The 25,188-nt window shown below is 36.1% G+C and overlaps 1 protein-coding gene across 5 annotated transcripts in view; it reads left to right on the forward strand.

Annotated features, from left to right (window-relative positions):
- Positions 1–8,634: 8,634 nt before the first annotated feature.
- SYT1 (synaptotagmin 1) overlaps positions 8,635–25,188 on the forward strand; it is a 589,756-nt gene continuing 573,202 nt past the window's right edge. For 2 of the 5 annotated variants that reach the window (XM_054443952.2, XM_054443953.2), the window contains exon 1: positions 8,635–9,041. The gene's annotated coding sequence lies outside the window, so the exon portion shown is untranslated. Of the gene's footprint in view, positions 9,042–21,494; positions 21,644–25,188 lie in introns of all 5 variants that reach the window. The other 3 variants (XM_054443949.2, XM_054443951.2, XM_054443950.2) reach the window with 2 other exon arrangements.

The following is a 25,188-nucleotide window of genomic DNA, read 5'->3' on the forward strand; positions in this document are numbered from 1 at the left end:
TAGGAAAAAATGTGTCTTGCCTTTATTGGCAAATATATTAAATTTTTATTGGAATGCTTAGAGGAAGAACCAAATAATGAAACTATAAGCCAGATTGATAGAATCAAAGTCAAAAAAATGCCAATTTTCCTCAAAATTAATTTTAAAAAGTAATAAATGATATCAATAGATCAAGCAGGTTTTCGTTTTGCTGGAAAATTACAAGGGGACTCTAAAATATATATAAACATGTTCAAGATTAAGAATAATCAAAACATTTTGGGAGTAGAAGGAAGAATTTGTGGGGAAACGCTCTTTCAGATATTAAAATATATTAGAAAGTTACATTAAGCAGTATGCTATTAATGCAGGAATAAAGAGGTCAAACAGAATGAAGACTTTTAGAAACAGATATGTGCATATATGAAAAAATGATAGAGCTAGAATTGAAGGTCGATGGGGAAAGAAGAGGCTCTCAATAACCACTGGGAAACTGATCATTAGTGTAGAAAAGTGGAATTAGATTATGTCTTACAGCATAAATAAAAATTATTTTTAGAAAAAGAAAGCCAATATAAAATGATTAAATTTTATTAACTTATACATTTAGAGAATATAAAGAAAAAATGATAGAATTGGACTACACTAAAATAAGTTTCTCATATGAAAAGGAAAAACCTTCCTAAAATTCAAAATATGAGCCACAAGCTGGGAGAAGATATCAATAGTAAATAGTAGCCAATGCAGTATTAATATCCAGACTATATCAAGAATTCCACTGAATCAAAAGGAAACATTTAAAAATAAATAGATTATGGGCAAAAGATCTGTGAAGGCATATCACAGAAAAGGAAATATGAATGGCCAATAAATATGTGACATTGTTCTCAAATTTCTCAGTATAAGAAAATATAAATTTAAATCTCAAAAACACATCATTGGTATCCACCACATTGACAAAAATTATTAAGATTTGTTGTGATTTATTTTCTTATTCCAAGTAAATATAAACATCAATGCCTAATTTGGCGCTATTTTGTTTTTACAAAATACCTTAAATTATAAATATTTCCAATCTACAAAACCTGGATCCAATTCTTACCACAGGAGAAGCTTACCCAAGAGAAGCTTATGTATGTGTGACAATGTTCATAACAGCATTGTATGTAATATAAAATAATCAGAATAATGCAAATATCTAAAGACAGAAGAATGGGTTTAAAATATTAATGCAGCAGGGCACAGTGGCTCACACCTGTAATCCCCACACTTTGGGAGGCCGAGGTGGGCGGAACACAAGGTCAAGCGATCGAAACCATCCTGGCCAACATGGTGAAACTAAAAATACAAAAAAAAAAAAAAAATAGCTGGGTGTAATAGCACGTGCCTGTAGTCCCAACTACTCGGGAGGTTGAGGCAAGAGAATCGCTTGAACCTGGGAGGTGGAGGTCGCACTGAGCCGAGATCACGCCACTGCACTCCAGCCTGGTGACAGAATGAGACTCCATCTAAAAAAAAAAAAAAAAAAATTAATGCAATTGAACACAATCATGCCTGTAATCCCAGCACTTTGAGAGATCAAGGCGGGCAGATCACTTGAGGTCAGGAGTTCAAGACCAGCCTGGCCAACATGGTGAAACTCCATCTCTACTAAAAATACAAAAACTAGCCAGGCTTGGTGTTGGGTGCCTGTAATCCCAGCTGCTTGGGAGGCTGAGGCAGGAGAATCGCTTGAACCCAGGAGGTGGAGGTTGCAGTGAGCCAAGATTGCGCCACTGCATTCCAGCCTGGGTGACAGAGAAAGATTCCATGTAAAAAAAATGATAAAATAATTTCAGTTACATAAATAAATCTCAAATTTTATTCTTTAAGAAAGCAAGTGTCAGAAGTACATATTAAAGCATGATTCTATGTATAAAGCATCAAAAACAGGTAAAACTAATATACATGGTAAAACTATAAAGAATAGCAGTATAATGGTAAACACAAGATAGTAGTTACCTTGGTTGTGCAGCTAGGGAGAAATATCAGATGGGGGAGAGAAATAGGTGATGGCAAAGGTTACCTTAATACTTGATTTCCAAAGCTGGATTGTGGGTATACTGGTGGCTTTATTATTAACCTTTACAGCGCGCATACTATTTCATAATGAAGTTCTAAGATTTCTTAAGCCCATAACTAAAACTCAGTCACCTCACTGATTAAAGAGAGTGACTGGAAAAATATCCCTACTCTAGCTTCATGGATTTCCCTTGGTGGTGATGAGATACTTATATTAACAAATGTGATTCAAACTGTTCCTACATAAATCTTTCAAGTTACTCAGCATTTCTAGAGTCTACTCAACTAGACTGGTAGTCCTTGAAATAGTCACAGCTATTTTTAATACATCTTAATTGTCTGTTAACATTATCAAGCCATTGCATTTGAAGGCATGGAAGAGGGGGGAGTCACCCACTGTGTGATCTTCAAAAAATTACTTAACATTTCTGTGTCTCAGGTTTTGCAAAAATGTTTGTTTTTATTTATACTATTGGCTTCCTGATACTCAAATCTAGTTATTCAGTTCTACTTAGGATAGATGTGGGGACACACATCCAGGACATCTATGGTCCAGGAGATGTCGTTTTTTTGCACCCATAGTAGGTTCCCGCCTCCTAGAGTGAAAGCATGCCCACAGACAGGGAACAATCACTCACGTCCCTATCACCTCTAGCATGTCTTCAATATCCAAAAGACTTAAATATACAAATGGAAGTATGCCCAGATCCATGACAGACATTTATGCTGGGGCCAGGGGTAGAAAACCTGGTGTTCTTACCCTTTTTATTAGTTCAATGTCCAATAAATGATCCTTCCTTTAGGAGTCCACCAATTTGTGGTGCTTTATTTAGTATTAGGTGAACTAGGAACAAGTAGTACAGATTGCATAAAATATTGAAGCAAACCCATATGGTCCGCTCTACAAAAAGCCATCCAGAAGTGTCCTGGAAAGAATCAAATGTATTTTTCAGCCCTTATCAGAACACTAAGAACCACTGCAGAATCAAATTTCGAAGTAGAGGTTTTGATTGTCTACCATCCTTCTCTTCACAATTGTATTATTAAAATAGTTTTATTTTGTTGAAAACACAGACTCTTCTCCCACCCACACTCAACCCTCTATGGCTTTGGGTAAATCGATTAGTCTCTCTGGACACACTTTTCAAATTAGTTGAATGAAGCAGCTGAACTATAATTCTCTATGTGTTCAATTAGATAGAAATCTTTCCTCTGATTTCAAAGGGAATTAATGTAAACTTTAATGTTGCCCTTGCTTTATTAGCAAACTAGTTTTCACCACGGTATATTCCTTTTATGATAGAGTATTTGAAACATATATCATTTGTTTCCTTTCTAAGACCTTTAGCTAACGTTAGCTCAAACTACTTTTATTTTGCCCCTGAGATAGATTCACCTAAATGATATTTTCCTTGCTAACCTCAACAGCCTGACACAGTATATTACTTTTTGAGTAACTGTCCTTCTTTTCATTTCCAATATTTTCTCAGCCATATCTTTAAGAAAAGGCTTTTGTAAAGCCACATAGAAAACTACTAGCTCTTTATTTTCCTTTCTTTGGAAATTGTGAAGTTTCATCATTCAATTATGGGGCTCTAACTCTCTGCTCCAGAGACTTGACTCCCATCAGTATTCATTTTTTTTCTTCGCCCATTTCTAGATTCTCTTTATTAAATACCATGGATGTTCAGTATAAAAATCAACACAGCTAATTTCTTATCAAATTCTGATACAGGAGCCTTCATGTTTTTTCTTTACCAATTGGTTATAAAATCACTAGCACTAATCCCAGGACAAATGATCTTGAGAAAGATGAATGGAAGGGAAATAAAAATGATGGCTCTACTGTTTTCAGGAGCATTTTCTAGAAAACAAAACAAAACAAAAAATAGTGTTCATCATTTTTTTTAACCACCAGAATTGGATATTTCTTAATTTGAAAGAATAATATAAACAAATGTTTTTATGAAAAACAAGCTTAAGTACACATTCCCTAAAAACTAAATTATTCATCTCCTAGATGATTACAGTGTAAGAATACTACATGCAAGACAGATGACTGTTGTCATTTTACGTATTAAAAAAGTTCTGTATCCAGGCACGGTGACTCATACCTGTAATCTCAGCACTTCGGGAGTTCAAGGTGGAAGGATCACTTGAGCCCAGGAGTTCAAGACCAGCCTGGGCAACATGGCAAAAAAAAAAAAAAAAAAAAAAAGAAAGAAAGAAAGAAAGAAATTAGCCCAACATTGTGGCATGCACCTGTAGTCCCAAGTACTAAAGAGACTAAGCTGGGAGAATCACCTGAGCCTAGGAAGTGGAGGATGCAGTGAGCCATGATTGAGCCACTACACTCTAGCATGGGTTACAGAGTTAGACACCGACTCCTCCCATCAAAAAACAAATAAAAGTTCTTATAACATGAATTAACACCCTTCTACATTTAATGCTCATAGGTGAAGAGTCTGTGGCTCACTATTAGCTTAAATGGATGAGATGATGGGAGGAAACCCAATAACCCAGAAATCTGGAAAAAAAAAAAAACAGTAGTAGCAGAAGTAGCAGCAATGATAATGACAAAATGATAATAATAGTCATTAAGTTCTTGCTGTGTGCTTGGCACTAGCACTTTATGTGCACTGCTTTTTTTTAATCCAGAAAAAAAACCTAATGACAAATGTTGTGTCCTTATGTACGTATATTAGATGACAAAACTGAGACTTGGAGGGGTTTTGTACATTTTTCAAGGTGACATAGCCGATTAGTGGCGAAGCTGGAATTCTACCCAAATTCTGACACCAGAAAACATTTAATTAATTATCTGTCCTGCAAAGAGAGCAAAAAGTCAGTATCTTGAGAAACACAGATATAAAGTGAAAAGAATAGTAAGATATGCATCTATATAAAAAAACAAAAATAGAAAAATTTAGAGCAGTCAATTATTTTTCTTTTTTAAAGAAACAATCCTGGGTAATGATATTTATAAATAGCTTTTACCAGACAACTACTGTGGCTACTAAAGATATAAAGTTTAATGATGTATGAGTCTTGATTAAATGTAACTCTTTTTTAATTATTCATTTATTTATTTATTTATTTTGAGGCAGTCTCGCACTTGTCGCCCAGGCTGGAGTGCAGTGGCGCGATCTCGGCTCACTGCAAGCTCCGCCTCCTGGGTTCACGCCATTCTCCTGCCTCAGCCTCCCGATTAGCTGGGACTACAGGCGCCCACCACCACGATGGGCTAATTTTTTGTATTTTTAGTAGAGACGGGGTTTCACCGTGTTACCCAAGATGGTATCGATCTCCTGACCTCGTGATCTGCCCGCCTGGGCCTCCCAAAGTGCTGGGATTACAGGCGTGAGCCACCGCACCCAGCCCGATTAAATGTAACTCTTTAGTATCATTGATCAACCAGGGAATTCTGGCCTTTCCAACAACATGAAGAATTTTCTTGATACCTCTCTCACGTTAAGTATTCTTTCTGTGGTTTACAGAAACCTTGGCTAAGTTTCCACTTAATGAATTTCTAGTTCTAATGTCCCTAATTCCCACTCTTGCCATAAAACACACTTTTCTCCTCAGTGCCCCAATCCGATTTAGTTTCTATTCTGATCCTGTAGCCTAAAATAGATGGCAAAGGAAGCATGAAAGTAGTAAATAGATGAATCCAATAAAAAAGGAGTAAAGAAAATATTGAAAATGAGATCTTGATCAGAGGAAAATGTGAAGAAAAATTAATAACACTTTTTCAACAAAGAAAGAGGAAACAAAACATTAAATAGATTTTTTAAAAGTTCGGAAAATAATATTTTTAAAATACCATACAATCAGGGGATAAGTTAATTCTCAATAGCAAAAGTACTCTAGATATAAAAGTACTTAAGAAATGGAATAATAAGAGTGACAAAGAGCCCTCTGTCTCTACAGAACAATTGACCCGATCTTCCTTTTAATAAAAATGAGTCTGCTTCAATAGGCAAAGAGATGATACACACTCGCTGCAAAGTATGATGTTGTGTCAGCCCAGTAGATACAGGACGTCTTCAACACATTCCCAAGAGCTTGGAGAGAATTTAGGAATAGGAGGGAGAGTTAAAATCTTAGTATAGCTACAGTCACCATATGAGTAGAGTCTTCTTATTATTTATGTACAGAAAATGCTATTAATTCTAAAGTTAAGCACAATATACATGTAAAGCCCATTTCTTATTTTAGCCTGCAGTCTCCCTCAAGGAACATTGGGATACAAACTTCCGATACCATTCTTGTTGCCAAGGATTCTGGCCACTGAAATAGAAAGATTGCTAGGTAAGATGTGAAGTAAACAGGAAAAGAAATTGACTAAAATATTAATGACAAAATCAGTGTCTGGAGCAGAAATTGTAAAATCTGTATTCGTATTCTATTGACTAATTTCTTCTAAAATAAGCATACTTTTTATCTACATGCAGCTATTGTTAAATAGGATAAATGTGCCGGTTTTAATCACTGGAATCTAGAAAGTATGCTAGGCATATATTTAGAACAAAGATCTATATTAAGTGGATATTATAATAATCCTGTCATCCAAAGATATTTATTGGACAACAAAATTACAGGGTTACTTAATTCTTCTTCGTCTTCTCTTCCTCCTTCTTCTCCTTTTCCTCCACCTCAGCCTCCTGCTTCTCCTCCCTTTCTTCCTCCTCCAAGTTCTTCATCTCCTTTTTATCCTGTCGTTTTTCTTCCTTCTCTCTCTTCTCCTCCTCCTCTCCTTCACTAAATAACTGAAATAAAATTTAGACCAAATTCTATTATCTTACTTCTCCAACTATGAAATGATTTTAAAATAAGGTTTGGAGACTATTCTGGACAATGGAAAGTGAATATTTACAGGAAGTCACAAGTCTGGGGTGCATTATTTTCACACTTCTACCTCTAATGTTAAACTTCCTATTATTCAAGCATAGCCCAAACACAAGTGTTTGTCACTTAGAAGGATATATTTACATCACGTTGCCTTCTTTTCCCATATACTTAGAATAAGGATCTTAATCTTAAACATTACATAAGTAGAAGAGATTTAATTAAAAACTTGAAGAAATGTGTTACTGTTAATTGAATTCTTGCTACATTTACCTTTGCACACCAATGTTAATAAAACTCCAGTTCAAAGTGGATCGGTTTGGGGAATTGAGACAGCTATTTATTTCCCTACCTGAGATGCCAAGATAATCTTCTCAGTAAAATAAAGAACCCAATTAGGAGAGTTCTCATTTGTAGCTATTGATCAAGTTTACACAAAATGCTAGGATTTCTAAATAAAACAAATAAGAGGTTCAAAGGCCTTTAAACGAGGTTGAGGGAGTGAGAAAGGGAAATAGTTCTATCTGTTTTTAAAGCCTTTCACCTGTGGAGCAGATAATGGACGGGCCCCTCTCCCAGCTGGGCTCCGCTCCGGCCCCTAGCCTGGCGCGCGGTCCCTTCCCCCACCCGCTGAGCCTTCCTGTTCGGTATCTCGGTATTACCAAGCTACAAATTGCCTGAGAGCTTAGAGACAATCAGGTCACCACCGCCCTCACAAGGGAAAAGCTTCTTACTTCCGAGCAGAACGGTTCAGCTGGGAAGAGAGGAAGCAGGGAGAGAATCTATGCTTTAGTCGTCACTGCTCTGGCAAGGGGTCGAGAGAGATGCGGGAGGGAGGTGGCAAAAAATAAAAATAAAAAGCATCTCCAACAATGTTGCACTTGACCCAAGTGTACAAACTTATCCGTCGCTGCAATGGAAACTCCCAGTGCACTCTCCACGGCCTGGCAGCCGCCGCTGATGGGTGGAGTCGCGCTCCCGGCCCCACCTATGGGACGGAGCTGCTTCTCCTGCATCTCGGTTCCACCGCACCCTTCGCGGGAAGTCCCCAGGCTTCCAGCAAAGCTCAGTTTATCCCGCCCCCGCTTCCAACCCGGAGCCCCAGAAGAACAACATGATGAGCCTCCGGCAGCCAGGCGGGCCACCTCCCCGCGGCTCAGTTTAAGGACACTTGTGCGGAACCTTTTCACGTCCCCACCCTGCCCAGCTTTCACAACTCCGCCGGGTTAAATGGCCAAAGACAAACTTCTGCCTCTCCTGTCCCCGGTCCCAGCTTTTCAAAAACCCACAGCTGGCGAACCCACACACATCGAAACTCCTAGGTCGCTGTTGCAGTCTGGGCATGCTCAGTATTAGGGCAGGTTTTGATTGAGAGTTAAAAAAAAAAAAAAAAAAAAAAAAAAAGCTTTGTATTATGCTCTCTTTCTCCTGTGCATACGGCTTGCTGAACAGGTTGTGGGGCATTCCTGAGTCTACCCAGAGGTTTTATCCGATGCCCTTGATTGTGTCTCCTTGGGATCTGTTCCCCTCTTACTTCACCCCCTCCCCCAATCCGCCTCCACCCCGCTTCCCAGGTCCCTGTCCGCTGTGGGGATGGAGAGACACTAACAGAACTGGGATGGGCGATGTTGGCTGAGCGGATCCACCTATTATTAGTGCGCGGGGATTGGCTCCTTGGCGCAGCGTACCCGAGGTGGAGCCAATCAGGATGCTGGGGCTGGGAGATGATGGGCGGCCGCCTCCTCACTGGAGGGATTCCTGGAGAAGCTGCAGTGTGGGGATGCTCTAGACCGAGTACTGCCCCCAGTGTCTTTCCACCTCCTCCTGCAGCAGCGGCAGCAGCAGCGGCAGCGGCAGCAGCAGTTAGCAGCGGCAACTTGAGGCTGCACCCCGGGCAAGTCCCCAGGGTGGTGCTCAGCCGAGAGGGGGGCTAGGCGCCCCGAAGGGGTGTGTGTAGGGTGGGGGCGACCAGCTGGGACCAGCTGGTGGCCCTGGGAAACCTCCCACACACCCACACCCACACACCCCTTTTGTGTTGCAGGCTGCCCCTCCAAGAGCGGAGGCAGCGAGAGTACGCGTGTGCCTCGCGCCGGTCCACGCGGGGAGAGCACTGGGGACCGAGACCCGGCACCACCTCCCGGTCCGCCCTCCAGGTAAGGAAGCGGGACTGGCGGCGCGGCCACCTCGGCGGTGCCTATCTGCTCGAATCCATCCCAAAGATTTTCTTCTGGATACACTTGGGTTTTAGTGGTGGGAGTCTGAGACCTAGGGAGGGATCCCCGGGTGGCCTATTGTGAGAAATATGAGACTACATGTGCATCTCCTGGAAAAGCACTTTGCACAGCGCCCGTGATTTAGAGCCTGGAGTTGATGTTGGGCATCCCCCATCTTCTTGCTTCCTCTTTCCTTCTCTTGTTCTCTCTCCTCCGTCCCCCACCCCCAATCTCAATCTTTTCTCTCTTTCTCTCCCACACCTCCCCTCTCGCCCTCCTCCCACCCTAAGCACGCACAGCGTTTCTTTCTCCTCCTGGAGAGGATTGCCTTTCTTAGAGGAAAGAGGGGGAGTGAAGAAAGGAGAAAGATTTCTTTCTGTTGGGGAGAGGGATATGGGGGGTGGGGGACGTAAACAAGATAGAATACAAGCTCTGCGAAAATCAGAGCACAGAAAGCAATTAAACTGAATAAGGGGAGTAGACAAGCAGTCCAGCTTGGGCTGTCAGAGAGAGGAAGCGTCAAGTTTGACTTGATTTCCTCCTTGCAAGAGGCTATGTCTCTCACTTGATTTGTTCAAATGGAACAAAAATAAACCGACAATCCAACCCACTTTCAACTGCTTAATTGCTGTTGCTTTTGAGTGCCAACCATCTGACTTTTCCTGTTTCCATCTGTCCTGTGAGGCTAACAATTTAGTATTGCACATCAGTGTTAATATCTGAACTTTGAAAGGTTTCTTGAGTAAGAAAAAAAAACAATTAAAATAGATTATTACTTTCCTGAGGTTTCTTGGTATGGTCTGTTGTTGGGGGATCAAAAAATGTAAACTTTCAAAACATTTGCAAGAGACAACAATTTTATAGGGAGGCTTGGATTTCTACTTTGAGAAAGCTAATCTTCTTGTTAGCTTTGTGTACATGTTGATATTCACTTTCTCCAGTATTAACCCTTTAGTGAAATAAAAATACTGTTTAACTTTTGTATGGAAGCTACATTTGTCTATGAATTTTCACTTTATTCTACCTTTCTACTATCTATTTGCGTTTTATTGTCGGGATACCAAACTTATGCCTGCTTTATTTTCTTTTAATAGGACAATATTTAATGGATGTAAACATGATGATTATACAATTTCAGCACTCCCTTTAGAAGGCACATGGAGGCTCAGTTGGACAAGAATCCTCCTGTACTGGAACAAAGTTTAGAAAGTAATGCTAGAAATATAGCCTAAATTTTAAAAATCCTGAAGGGAAAAACATTTTTGTAAGGTCTTGTTAAAAGAAAGAAAAATATATCAAAACACCAACATGCCCCTGGCTGCCTGCATAATAGGTCAAGTAAATGGTACTTGTTGGACAGAGCCTTTACAGCAGCTTCAGCAGTCTCTAATGCTATCATTGGGGATATAAGCTTTCTTTTCTTATTATTCATCAGGGACAGCTAAGCGATAGTACTGTCAGATGGAAGGAGGTATAGAGAAGTGCCTCGTTTGATGTAATAGGAAAGCATTCCAAGTGGGTCTTACCTGAACACAGAGAAATCCGCAGATGTTAGTATACAAAACACTTCTTTTTGTTTATCAGGGGAAATGCAGAGTCTTACTTTTTTTTGTCTAGAAGTCCACTTGATATAAGAAAAGAGAATCTTCTATCTTAACTCTGTCTGACCTTCCACACTAATTTGGTATCTCAGAGAGTATTTTTTCACTACGTACGTTTAATGTATAAGTTTACACACCAACTTAGAGAAGAGCTGAATTCATTTGCCGTCAGTGTAATGTGTACTATTTTGCAAACCATTTTGCATTTGAGGCAATGATCTCTCCCTAAATAGAATTACCAAGTCACGAAAAACGATTTTCTTTCTAGGGCTTTGACATTTAAAATGAAAAAAAAAAATAGTGTCTCTGTTGAAAGCTAACTCTGGTTTTTAGAGGTGCCACCTTTTGGTTACAAGGACAAAGGGACAATCACTTAATTACCTCACATGTATGTACAACTGAATTAACAAGTTTGGATATGAAAAGATGTACAAAAAGGAAGCCAGCTGCTTTCATGTGAGAAAAATAAGATTTTGTTTTCTCATTTCTCCACTGTCTTAGGAATATGTGAAAATTTAGGCTTGGTTTGTGACATTTATTTTCATGACTCTTTACAAATGTTAATTATAGAAATAACATCGAAAATATGGATATGAGTAGTTTTTCACATACTTCTAAAATATTCAATATCTATATATTGGAAATCAGAGCTAATTCCAATATATAGTGAGTGGATTGTGGAGAGACCTTACATGATATATTATAGGAAATTCTTACTTTGTTATCCCACAAAATAGTCTAATGTCACAATTTCATACAATCTTTATTTTTTCTCCCTTTGACAGGATATTTTAGTAAATCTCATTAATGTTTCAGAATAAATACGATAATTATGCCTCGAGGTATTTTTGTCAGAATTGAAGACTGCTAATATATAGGGAAAATCCTAAAATACTGATTTCACAAAAATACCACATGATTGAGAGTTGTTGCTGAGTAGTTTTGAACTTCATTTCATAATGGAGAATATTACTTATTTCATCTGGTCAAATTATCAGATAGTTCTAATCAACAAATATGAAAATGAATAATATTGTATTTATATGATTTGCATATTAGTCTGAAAATAAAACTAAAAAATGGTATTAATTATATGCAAGATGAGCTGGAAGATTGATAAAATAAAATGTAGAATATGTTAGAAATCTGAAAGTTAATTTGAACTTCCTGTTAGCCTAATAACACCATTAACATAATAGCAGTTCATCACTTTTGATGTCAGTATATTAAATTGATTTTGAGTAAATTCCCAAAACAGTTAGAGCCATCTAATCTTAAAGAACACACACTTAATGCAGACAATTATACGAGCCTGAAATATAGTTCTTATGATTTCCAGTTTGTGCAACAGCCAAGAAGAGCTATCACTAATTCCAAATTGAAACATAATATTTATTTTCCTAATGGTAATAATTAAGTAATTTGGGGGGAACAAGAAATAAAAAGTTTGATTATATAATGGAACAAATCTTTGTCTAATATTACCAAAATCCCATACCAAAGTTAGACTTTCTGCCATTGTACAATGTAGGTATGGGTCTTGCATACATTCTACTGAAAATATAATATTTTTAAAAATTAAATATCTGATGTAGTTGTAATATTTTAAAATTTTTAAATAATTTATTTGTCATAAATATATCTGTACCAAAAGTTCAATACATGATGTGGCTGAGTTTAGCTGAATTTTTTTCATTGAAATTGACCAAAGCCATTTAAAAAGAGACAAAGCATATGGCAATATAAATAATAATTTCAGTTAGAATTTAAGGATATGTGTGTGTATATATATATATGCATGTATTTGTGTGTATATATATTCCAAAATTATCTAACTTTTTCAAAAAGGATTAGAAACACATGGACAGTAGACTATAATTTGCTGAACCTAGGGGCTATTCATGTACAAAGTACCATTTAAAGAAAGATGACGGTGTCTTGGGAATGTTTTTAAGGGTTCTTTGGTTGAAAGTCTGGGAATACTCAGAGATAATATTAATGAGAGCCTAGAGTTTTTTTCTTTTAAAATGGGGTTCTATGGCTTTGGGCAGAAATGATTTTTATATGTATCATGATTGAAAAAATTCTCAGTACAAGATGATGCACTTCTTTATACAGGTAACAAATAAGTTGAAATCATATTTTTACATGATTTAGATATGATGGCTGATAAAACTTCTGTCTTTCTAAGGCTTTTGGCAGATGTTTCTTTCAATATTTGCATTAAGGTAAACATTCTTAATTTTTTATGTAATTGAATGGCATGATTATCATTGCATTGGGTGGGAGAATGTGGGTTGATGTGTTTTCATTAAATTCCTCAAGAAATGACCAACATTTTTTCAGTCTTTTTGCAAACTTAACTTAAACTTCTCCACTAAGTGTTTCCATTTCCTTAAGCAGAAATTTAACATTTCCAAAAAAAAAGAAAACCAGCATTTTTCTTTCAGCTGGTCATTTTAAGAGTGTTCTTGAGGAGCTAGTTTTATATGGACTATAAGATAAACTGTGGTAGCCGGGTATATGAACATCACTCCATTCATATGTACTAGCAATACAAAATAAACTTATTTAAAATTATAGTGCAAATATATGCTACCTTTTAGAAGACAGCATGCCATCATTTCCTGTCTATATGAATAAAATTTACTTTTGTTTTATTAAAAAATAAAACCTTTCTTTAAAGTGGACAATAAATATATTGCTATGTTGTAGAAATGGTAAACACTAGAGATGCTATTTCTGCAATTTAAAATATAATATTAGAGATTTATTGCAAAGAATCCTACTTTTAAAATGGCATCTACATTACATTGTTTAAAAAAAAAGCAATATTTAAGAGAGTTTCAAAAGAAATTAAAACCTACATTAAAGTAAAATAACACCTTTATGGTAGTGTTAGAAATGAATTTTCTAGCATGTCTTTGACAAATGCAAAACAGATATTTTAAAGAATTATTTCTGTAATTGCTCTAATTTTTATATTTATTTAAGCCTCAAGTTCTAATTGCTGATTTCCATACTTTACTAATAATGTAAATGAGAGGTCAAAGTTTATCTTTTTTGGTTACTGCTATTGTGGAGATACAAAGAAAGCATACTGGTCACTTCTATAAATGTCTCACATATAGTACGTTTTATCTTTAACATATTACTCTAATGCATGCGGGGCTTAAAACCTAAATGACAGGTTGATAGGTGCAGCAAACCACCATGGCACATGTATACCTATGAAACAAACCTGCACATTCTGCACATGTATCCCAGAACTTAAAGTAAAATAAAATTTTTTTTAAAAAAGGCATTTTGTTAAAGAGGAGCTCTAGAAAATCATAAAGCAGATGAAGATAAAAAACATGCCTTCTATTTCTAGCTGTTTGTACAAAATGAGAGCTGGGGAATTTCCATGTAGAATGGGAATGGCCTATAAACTAGTGTAAGAATTCGGTGAAACTACTTGGTTAAGATATAATTTAAGATATAATTTCCAAGAGTTCATGACAGCCCTGTTGGACAACATTTCATCACAGATACTAGCTTGAAACCATGCTACGGCAATCATAAATACCGTAAACAAGACATTTAGCTAAGTGCCTCAGTTAGAAATTAATTTCTGATTGAAATATCCACTTAATTAAATTCAGGTATGGTACTGAAACTTGGTCATACCTTACCTCAAAGAACCTGTTTCTGTACTTGTGAAGTATAGCTTTATTAATAATTTTAAAGTGCTTAGAGTTCCGATATTTTTTTTTTCAAAGGGTATTATATAAGTAAAAGTAATTGTGTCTTATTTCCTGTGATAGATAAATGTTTTCTTTCTCTTTTGAAATCAAAGATAAAATGCACATATGCACTCAAATGCAAACACATTTGAAGAGTTTGAAATGTAAACATTCTTATTTTGTAATTGCTTGCATGATAAGTATAGTCTCCTGTCCTCTTCCATCATGCTCCCTGACAGCAGCCATCATTTCAGTCCCTTGGGAACAGAAAGGAAAGCAGACAAACCACCTGAAAACTCTGGTGAAAGTTCCTGTTATGTGGCCTCCAGGGAACAGCCTCTTGTTTTACTTGAGGCTCATTTCCTCTGGGCCATCCTCCTTGCATGTCACTCCATGCCTACTGTGGGTAGGAAACAGGTACTTGGATTGACTGATTGCTGCTTTGAGATTCCTTGACATATTTTTTCATCAACATGAAGGCAAAAGGACATGAATACTCAGTCAAAACATGCAGAGCTGTACTTACGTGAATAATTTTAAAATACGATACTGAATCTTATATAATTTTAGGATAATTTATGAAATAGCTTTTCTTTCTTGGAATTTCCTTTGTTTACTCACAAGTGATCCAAGCAAAAGATGAAGCCGTTAAACCATGAGTCAGTGTAGTATTATTTTAACTTAACACCTGATAATAAAGCTGGAAGGATTGTTTAAAAAGTGTTTCAAATCATACTTTCAAAATCCATCTGTGTCTGGAGACCCTTAAATAAGCACATGCTTCATGGTCATTATCCCAGATAATTGACAATTTGTTTTTCTACAAAATCTCTAGATATTATGAAACATCACACACGAGCTTGTTTTTAGGTTGGATTATTAATAATGTATTTTTCAGACACAATTGTATGTGAGAGTTTCTGCAAGTGTAAACAATACGATAACATTACAGCAGTGGGCAACACTCACTAAAATATCAATTTAGAATTGTCTGCTCTCTCTTTGAGAAGGAGAAAGAGCTAACTGAGTATCTTTTTCCCTCATGATGTACTGGTCTCCAATATCCTATGCCATACAAACAGTGGACATGGTCCTTACTTACCTCCTATGAAATACGGAAACTGCCTACCTGCATATTTTTGAGGGGAAAAAAAACTTATCTAGAAAGATTTTTAGACAAATGATTTATTGGCCTTTGAAGCAAGAACAAATGCTATGACAGCTTATTAAGGGATAGTTGAGCTCTAGCAATCAGGTTTTGAGTTATCAAGATTATTAGGAAGAAAAGTTGACACAGTTTCTCAGGAGAAGGACAAGGAAGCAAAGCACTGAAATCTGTTTCTGACTTGGAGTGTCTGCCAGATCCTAGTTTACAAGGCTGGCTTTCTGCCTAATCCCTAGCATTTTCATCAGATTTGAAGACCGAGTAAAGTGAAATATTGGGCATTAGAGCATATTTCTAGAGCACTGAGACCTCTTCTATAAATAGCGTAACATCACCCTTCTATTTTAACCAATGTTCAGAATCCAAGGCCACAAGTTTTTATATTTAAATATGTATAAACCAGATCATTCTATGCCTGAAAGTACTAGGGTTTTATCTGTCTGTGTACAGGAAATTCTTCTGTTAAAAGCTTAGTTAACAATATGACATTACAAATAATGTACCTATTTTTAGTGGTTTTATTAAATTATAATGTTAAATTTAAAAAGCCAGGCATTTACCTTGAGCTACATCTGAGCCTGATAATTCAAAAAGTGACATTTCAGTACAAAGCCAACATACCCTTAAATTGACAAAACTGCCCTGCTTTTAAATTGTTTTGTAAAAAAGTACTTGATATACAAGTTTCCAACGACTTTTTTTTTTTTCCTGGAGAATCTTAGATACTTTCTGAACTACTCTTAGACAACACAGAATGAATATTAATGACTGGAGAGAGCTGACTCCTTCAGGCAAAAGTGGATGAGACAAGTTCTTTTATGCCTTTGAGAATCTGTTTCATCATTTATATATTGAATACATAGCAAGAGTTTTATTTCTCTTGATTTCTGGACTTTTAGACCTGTATGCATCGAAGCATATTACAACTCACAGCCTGAATAGGAAAGATTTGTTCAGTTCTCTGGTTATAAGAATGATATAGGAATTCCTTTGTGTTCCCTTCCTTTCTGTACATTTTATTCCTTTCTCATGTCTTCCCTTCCTACTCTGCCCTTCTTCCTTCTTTTCTTCATTATTTCCTCTTTCCTTTCTTTTTTCGTATCTTAGTTAAATATTTTCCTATAGAATCACTAAATGAAAGTTTAGTACTTTTGACTCATAGTAATCTTCACCGTCTGGATTTATTTTGTGTCAACAACTTAGAAATGTAATTCTTAATTTGTATACATTTTAGGTTAGCTTCACAAAATATATGTATAGATAAATAAAGGAGCAGCCTTTTAATTTGTTTATGTAATTGGCACACTCAAATGGAATGTGTCATGATATGAATGTTTTTGAAATTTTGCCTGTAAAGGGCTTGCTGATAATTTCTAAACCATAACTTTTTGCAGAGACAGAATAATGTTTTAGAGTCCAAACAACTGGCATGTACTATTTTGGCACGTTTTTCTTTATTTTCTATTTTGCCATTGCAATGGTAACAAGTTATTGTTTTCATGACAGGCGTGCAGCACTGTATTTTTATTTATTTATTTATTTTATTGCTTTATTTGATGATAATGAAGAGGTTCTCTCTCTTACAGATGCAATGAAGGAGACTCAAGTGTTGTTACTTGCCTGCAATTACGCATTTAGAAAGCCTCTTATATTTTTTGTCTATTGGAACTTACTGCCTCAGCACTTAATAAAGGGGGAAAAAGCATGTTTTGTAATTCTCTTTATGTGTAAGAACTAGTTTACCTTTGCTTATCTAACATCATTATTGAGTATAGGGTACATAGTCTTTATTTATCCTACTGAAAAAATAAGAAAGATTTGATATACCATCATTTCTTCTGTGACTCTAATTGCAAAATAAATTGAGTTTGTGTTTTAAAATTATTCAAGGGACATTTTTGTAATCTACAAGAAAAGTCACTAAGCTTGAGTCACTAGGCTAAGTTGGCCTTTAGTCATTGCTATATCACTGTGACATTAGATAAGTCACCTTAATTGTTTTCTTATTTGCAAACTCCATAGTTCCAAGCCACCAAGTAGGGTGCAATGAGAAGTGATTGGAATCATAAGTGTTGTAGCTTTATCACTAACTCTCCAAACTTATCTCTTATTATTCTCCTCATTGATATTCATACACATCTTCTTGCTGTTCCTTCACATAACATTAGTGGAAGTTGTTGAATCTATTGATAATTTTTATCTTCTGTTCCAAGGTAGAATGGTTAAACATTCTGCTCTAAGTGAACATATCCAAAGCACAATTATTATTCAATTCAAATGTGAAGTCTATCAGTTGGCAATTCTTTGTGTTAAGAAACACATTTGTGAGCAATAACTAATAGCCATACCATTGCAACGTGAATTAATATAAGTGTGTTTGTAGCTAATCTAATTTAACAAAACAGGAATTTTAGTTGGGAAGGGCCTATAGAAAGAATACAAAATTATATGAAACATAGGATAGGTATTAATGGAGATATTTGAATGAATACAGGTAATCATATTGTTTCTTACAATATGTCAGGTACTTTTCTATATGCTTTCCATGCTTCATCCCATTTAATATTCTCAATAACTCCTTGGGATTTGTGCTAATTTGTTCATAATTTTTAAGTGAGAAAGTTGTGGAAAAAGAATAATTTAGTAACTTCCCAGGGTCACATTATGTAGTAAGATGTAGAATTAAACCCAAGCTACCTATTTACAGAGCCAATACGCAATCATAGGTAGTCACACAATCAATAAACTCATAAATGGCAGAAGAAGAGAATATATGGTGGCAAAGAGGTAGAGATACCCAGAAGAGATTAAATAGTGATAGGCAAATTGATCCACTTTATAGGTTAGGTCAATATGAGCGTGATGGCAACAGGATAAAAGTATGAAACTTAGAGAGCTGGATTAAGTTATCTAACTCTGGAATGGTGAACTTCAATAAGATATTCCCCCAGGAATGAAAATGCAATAATGTTTGCAAATCGTCTGGTACCCTGTTACTATATGGTAGATTTGACCACCTTTGCTCTCTCTTTCTCTTTTTTTATTCTCAGAAATTCTTTCTCTTGTAAAAATGCCACCTGACTCAAAACGCTTAAGCAAGAAAAGGGATTTTGGTGCTCATGTGACCATAAAGTTCATGAATACTCTGGCTTCAGTCATAGGTGGAAATGGGGACTCACACCATGTGGTCAGAACCAAGCCTATTCTCCTTCCCACCACTGTACCACTAGTACTCAATAATTTAGTGACTGGTATGATAATACCAGTGTGAAAAGTCTACCTATAAGAGGATATCAGCTGAGTTGAGTGTTATTTAATTCTAGTTATCTCCTTGCCTCATTCTCTTTGGCTTCCTTGCTTTTTAATGCAGAAGGGTAGATAGTCTTTATTCATCTCATTGCAAAGATAAGAAGAAAGTCCTTTACAAGACTTGAAGAAATTCAGCTTAGTAGAACTAAGAACAGCAAATTGCAGAGCCATTTGCATATAAAGGAGAATTTCAAACTTTTATTAGTTTTGTAAGGAAGGAGGGGTTATTTCAAGGAGTTTATAAAGTTTTAACCTATATATGCTACAGATTAAATGTTATCAATGTGTACAAATATATTATACATTTTTATCTTTGCTATACCCTGAATTGAAGAGGAAATATTTGGGAATAATATATTTTTTCAGTAAGTATGATGATGTTCCTATTATATGCCAGGCACCATTTGGATGCTGGGGATACAGAAATAAAAATAGTAGACACGTTTCCTGCATGTAGGAGCTTACATTCTAAGGAAGAAGAGAGACCATTAAAAACAACAACAAAACATAGCTATGGTACTTATGTAATAAATACTACAGAATCATAAAATAGGCTAATAAATAAAACAGAACAATAGTGGGGAATGTGATCAACCAAAAGGAAAGGGAGCCAGCCCTGTAACTATCAGGGGAAAGCACTGAGGTCAAATGAAGCAACCAGTACAGAAGCTCTACAATGAGAACTAGTTTGCTCTATTTAGGTATAAAGACACTGGTTTTATGTGTTTCTCCTGCCTTAATATTTCAATTAAAAATAATCTGCAAACATTATTAAGAAATTTTCAAGACAATGTAATCATGTATAATCTCACCATGCTTTAAATACATGCTGTCTCATTTCTGTGTAATAGGTTTCCAGTCTGTGTTCATATGCTTACATTTTTTATGGCGACAATCATAGAATATACACTGTTTTTACTTTGACTTTTAAAATGTATTCTCAGGTGTCTTGTAGACATATATTTTTATCCTCCAGTTTTATCTTCAGAAGAGTAACTGCTTTTCTTTTATTTCGTGTATTCCTCAGACACTTTCTGCATATCTTCCGTTTCTTAAATCTTAATAATTCTTTCCCTTTCCCCTCATTTCTAAAGAAATTAAATATATGGCCTAACTCCAGTTCTATTGTTCCTATAAATTTAAGTCAACACCTTAACTTTTTATCACATTCATGACATTTTTCAATGCAATTTCCTTTTGAGTATATTTTTGATTATATCCTACAAAACTCTAATTTAGATTTTGAAACAAAAGTAAATAAACACGGAAAACATAATGAAACAAATCATTTTGTGTCGATTATCACTTAGACAACACAGGTCTTGTAGCATTAACCGGAAATTATTTTTCCTTTATCTAGTCTCATATCCTGGTTTCAAGAACTCAATAACCTAAGTCTACCTACGTCGCTATATGATAGTAAACCAGTTGCCTAAAAAGGCATATTAACTTTTGTGAGACTGCAATACCACTCAATCTGCTACACAGTAATGAAGTAATAATTAAAGCATCAATCTTAAATGTTCCTCTTTTTTTTCTGCTAATGCTCTCTATAGACATTATATTCTGATAATAACATGTTTTGAAAATGGAGTTTTTTTTTTCTCTGCTCCATCAGCCTCTTTTGTATCCTAAATATTTTGTGTTATACTATATATATGTGTGTGTGTATATATATGTGTGTGTGTATATATATATATATACACACACGCATATATAGTATATTTTGATTTTTTAAATGCACCTGGCTCCTCTAGTAAATGCCAGTTTTTCAGAATTTTGCAATGACATTTTTATCATCTCTGTCTCTTCAGTACCTGAAAGATATTAAGGAGTGAATATTTTATAGAATATTTATTGAATGAGTGTATTAGTCTGTTCTCAGGCTGCTTATAAAGACTTACCCGAGACTGGGCAACTTATAAAGGAAAGAGGTTTAATGGATTCACAGTTCCACATGGGTGGGGAGGCCTCAAAATCATGGCAGAAGATGAAGGAGCAGCAAAGGGATGTCTTATGCGGCGGTAGGCAAAGAGAGAGCATGTATAGGGGAACTCCCCTTTATAAAACCACCAGATCTCGTGAGGCTTATTCACTATCATGAGAACAGCATGGGAAAAACCTTCCCCCATGATTCAGTTACCTCCCACTGGGTCCCTCCCACAACATGTGGGAGTTTTGGGAGCTACAATTCAAGATGAGATCTGGGTGGGAATACAGCTAAACCATATCAATGAGTAAATCCACTAACTCTATATTTTCTAACATTTTTAACTGGCATCCAAATTTAGTGTATGCATACACACACTATTAGCAACAGTTCTATGAAATATTACTTGTTATGCTTTCTGATACTTTTCAATTATCCTTTTCTATTTCATTAAAAAAGTACTGGTCATGATCAAGTAAGTTTATATTACAATCTAACAATGTATAACAGCCCGTATTTTTTTTTTTTCTTTTTGAGACAGATTCTGGCTCTGTCATTCAGGTTGGAGTGCAAGCACATGATCCTTCCAACTCAGCCTCCTGAGTATCTGGGACTACAGGTGCATACCACCACGCCTGGCTAATTTTTGTATTTTTTGTACAGACAGGGTCTCACTATGTTGCCCAGGCTGGTCCTGAACTCCTGGGTTGAAGAGATCTCCCTGATTCAGCTTCTCAAGGTACTAGGATTACAGGCATGAGCCACCACACCTGGCCTCAGAATTATAATCTTCTTGCTATATTCACATACAGGTAATTTTGTGTGAATTTATAATGCATTATTTTTAAGTCCACAATGAATCTAGCACCAATGCTGTTATTGGCCACTCTTAAGCAGATTCATGTCAGTTGGCTACCTTTTAAGGGATTCAGCTAATAGCTCTTAAGCTTCCTTTTGGTTGTCATGGGCTTGATATATTGCACTGTTTTTTTTTTTTTTTTTTTTTTGTGGATAAACTTTCTTGTAGATCAGAAGAGGATACATGAAAGGAATAAGGGATTGCCTCTTTTCCTTTAAAATAGTGAGTGGAGAACTAGTCTATGGAAAAAAAGACAATGAAGATTGAGCATAGGTATTTAGAGTTTTGTATTCAAATTAAGAAACAAACAAATAACATAAAATCTGTCAATCCATCACCAAGTACATAATGTGGAAATTTTACTAAATGACTTCCCTGACACCTTTCAGTGCTAACATGTGAAGGTCTGTAATTGACTATGGCATTTTGCTGCAAGAAAATTAGACATATGAGTAACCCAGCACATAAAGCCTTTGGCTTCCCTTCTAACATTTGAGTACTCTCATAGTGGTGAATAAGGTTGAAGATTATGTCTTTCATCTTTCAGTCATTCATTAATCTACTCAAAAATAGTTAAAGTACACAAACAAACTCCAAGACACCATCAGCCACCCATAGAAGAATTGAGTACCATCTAGTTAAGAGTGAAACCATAAGGAAGTAATGATTCGCTCACACATGAGCTGTGAAATAGCATTGTGTAGGATATTCTGTGGTAGCAAACAATACAAAAGCCTCAAGGGCTTCAGCACAAACGCTTTATTCCTTGAACATACCACATAGCCATTGCGGATCAGAGTGTTTGGAGAGTACATAGGGGAGAGTGTCCTCTGATTTACATAGTCATTCAAAAATCTAGACTCTGAGAGCTCCAGTGCCCCAGTGTCTTATAAGGCTGTCATCTCAATGTGAGGTTTAAGGATTCATTGCAGTAGGGTGAAGAGCATCAGAATTTCTTACCAGCAATTATCTACTATGACCCTGTAAAAGATACATAAAATTTCTGCTCACAGTCCATTAGCCAGTCCCAGTCACGTGGCTCCTAATTACAAGGATATAGGAAATATAACACACCCCTTCCAACTCCAGGCTTGGAAGAAGAGGATATTGGCAAGTATTTGGAGAGATAAGCTGCATCAGGAAAATGCAAAGCTTTCTGCAAACACATGAAAGTGAATGACAGCTGAAACAGCAATGACTTCATATAGGAGGTGATGCATAAGATATACTCTGAGTGACTTTGGGGTTATGTTAGGTGTTCAGTTCATTCATTAATGAAATCATCTCTTTTTAAAAATCTAAGTCTCCAACAATGATATGTGTTTGGTTCAGAAGGCCAGCACTCCTGGCAAATTTGGAAGCTGAACTAAATCATTCCCGTCTTACTAGGATTCCTGACACATAGTCCAACCACCTACATGGCAGATCTATTTAGATGGCTGAAAGACATCTCAAACTCACCACATTCAAATTGAACTCATCTTCATCAACATATCTAGCCCTTCCCTAGTGTCTTCAATCTTAGTGAATGATTGTACCATTCATCTAATTTTGTTATCTAGAAACCTAGGAGTTATATTTGTTTCCTATGTCTCTCATTTTTAATCTCAAATTCAGAATATGTAAGTCTTGATAAAATTTTTAACTCATAAATATCTTTTGATTATGTTTACTTTTCTCTATATTCATGGCAGCACCATAATTCAAATCAATTTGCCTTCTCAAATCTATTATCCTTAACTTGACTTTCAAGTCCATGCATTATCTGGCCCTACCTATTCACCAGCCTCGTTTATCATATTGTTCCTTTGTTCTGATACTCTGGCCATATTGGCCTTCTTTCAGGTTTTTAATATTCCAGATTTTTTTTCTGCCTCAGGATCTTAACACATGCTGATTATGATGTTGGAGTGCTTTCTTTTCTCTTTCATCTGGTTAAATTCTGTGCAGCCTTCAGATCTCAACATATGTATCAGCTATTCAGGGAAGACATTTTTGACTCTCAGAATCACTCAGAACTTTGCATTGTACTTCCTCATAGTGACCTTTGTTTTCCCTTTACAGAATTTATCAATTTATGATTATATATTTATTTGGGTGGTTATTTGATTAGTAACTTCTTCCCCAACCAGATTTGGAGTTTCAACAAAACAGGCATGATCTGTTTTCCTCATCCGTGTGGATCAGAGCCTCACAGATAGTAATTAGTCATTATAGCACATTCCTGCTTCAGATCCTTTGTTCTTCCCCTTCCCACGGGCCGGAATGAGCTTCCTCTGTATTCTCTTTTGATTACTTCTTCAAACCTTTTGTGTGTTTACTCAATTTTTGTGTGGTCTTTCCTGCCCAGTCTTGTAGTACATTCATGTCTCCTCCCCCTTCCCCAACATCTTTCTTCTTATCACTTATTACTCTTTGAATACAGTTTTTAAATAAATAAATTTATTTGTTTATTGCCTCCCTTTGATCATTAGAATGCAAATTCCATGGTAACAGAGATTTTTATATTTTTTACTTCCTGATCTCCCAATGCCTAAAACAACACATATTTGTTGTTCCATAAATATTTGTTGAGTCAGTGAATAAATGAACTGTGAATTGTCTCTCCATTAATTAGAACAGCTCTATGCATCTCATCCAATGAAAAAAAATATTAATCTACCAGTCTTAACAATTTGCATAGAGATGACAAGGTTATACCTTTAAAGTGCATGTAGGAAATATTTTTTCTTTGTAGACTAAGTTATAATTTACAATAAGAAGGTCAAAATGACTAATTTGTCTATTATACCATACTTGGAAACTTAAACTTTCTAGTGAAAGGGTTATATTTATTATAAAAATAATTTTCAGCTTAGCTATTTTCTGATTGTCATCATCCAATCACCTTCATCCTACTGAATTTTCCTCCTAACTATTGCTCATTTTTTTCTCTAATCTCACATTAATTATTGTAAGAAAAAAACAAACCTTTTTCCAACTGGTTTTTCTACCTTACAGTCCTGCTTTCTTCCAACTCATCTTCCTCACAGTCACCTAAGTCACTGAACACAAATGTGATCAGATTATTCTTCTGATTGACATACTCATGCAACTTCCTCAAAATTAGAAAACAAAAGGAAATGCCTCTCATTCCTATATACCCATTATAATTGACTTTGCTTGGCTCATCACAGTACTTGTCACCCCCAAATACTTCTGTCCTGTCCCTCTCCGTGAACAACTTCCATCCCTATCTACATCCATTTTATATCGCTCCCTTCATTTCTAATTTATTTGTTATGTCTGTTTCTCAAAGAAATTTTTCCCAACCCATCTCTGTAGTTCAAAGCTTATGTAATACTCTCAGCATATTTCCAGCATTACATTTGTCATGTTGTTTTAGGATTATTGTTCATGTAGCCACCCCCTGTTGGTTTTGAACTCACTGTGTTTAAAGATTGTGTCTTATTCTTTGTATTCCCATTTACTGGAGGAATATCTGGCACATAACAGACA

The sequence above is a fragment of the Pongo pygmaeus genome, chromosome 10, assembly GCF_028885625.2.
Source record: "Pongo pygmaeus isolate AG05252 chromosome 10, NHGRI_mPonPyg2-v2.0_pri, whole genome shotgun sequence".
In the NCBI taxonomy this organism is placed as follows: Eukaryota; Metazoa; Chordata; class Mammalia; order Primates; family Hominidae; genus Pongo; species Pongo pygmaeus.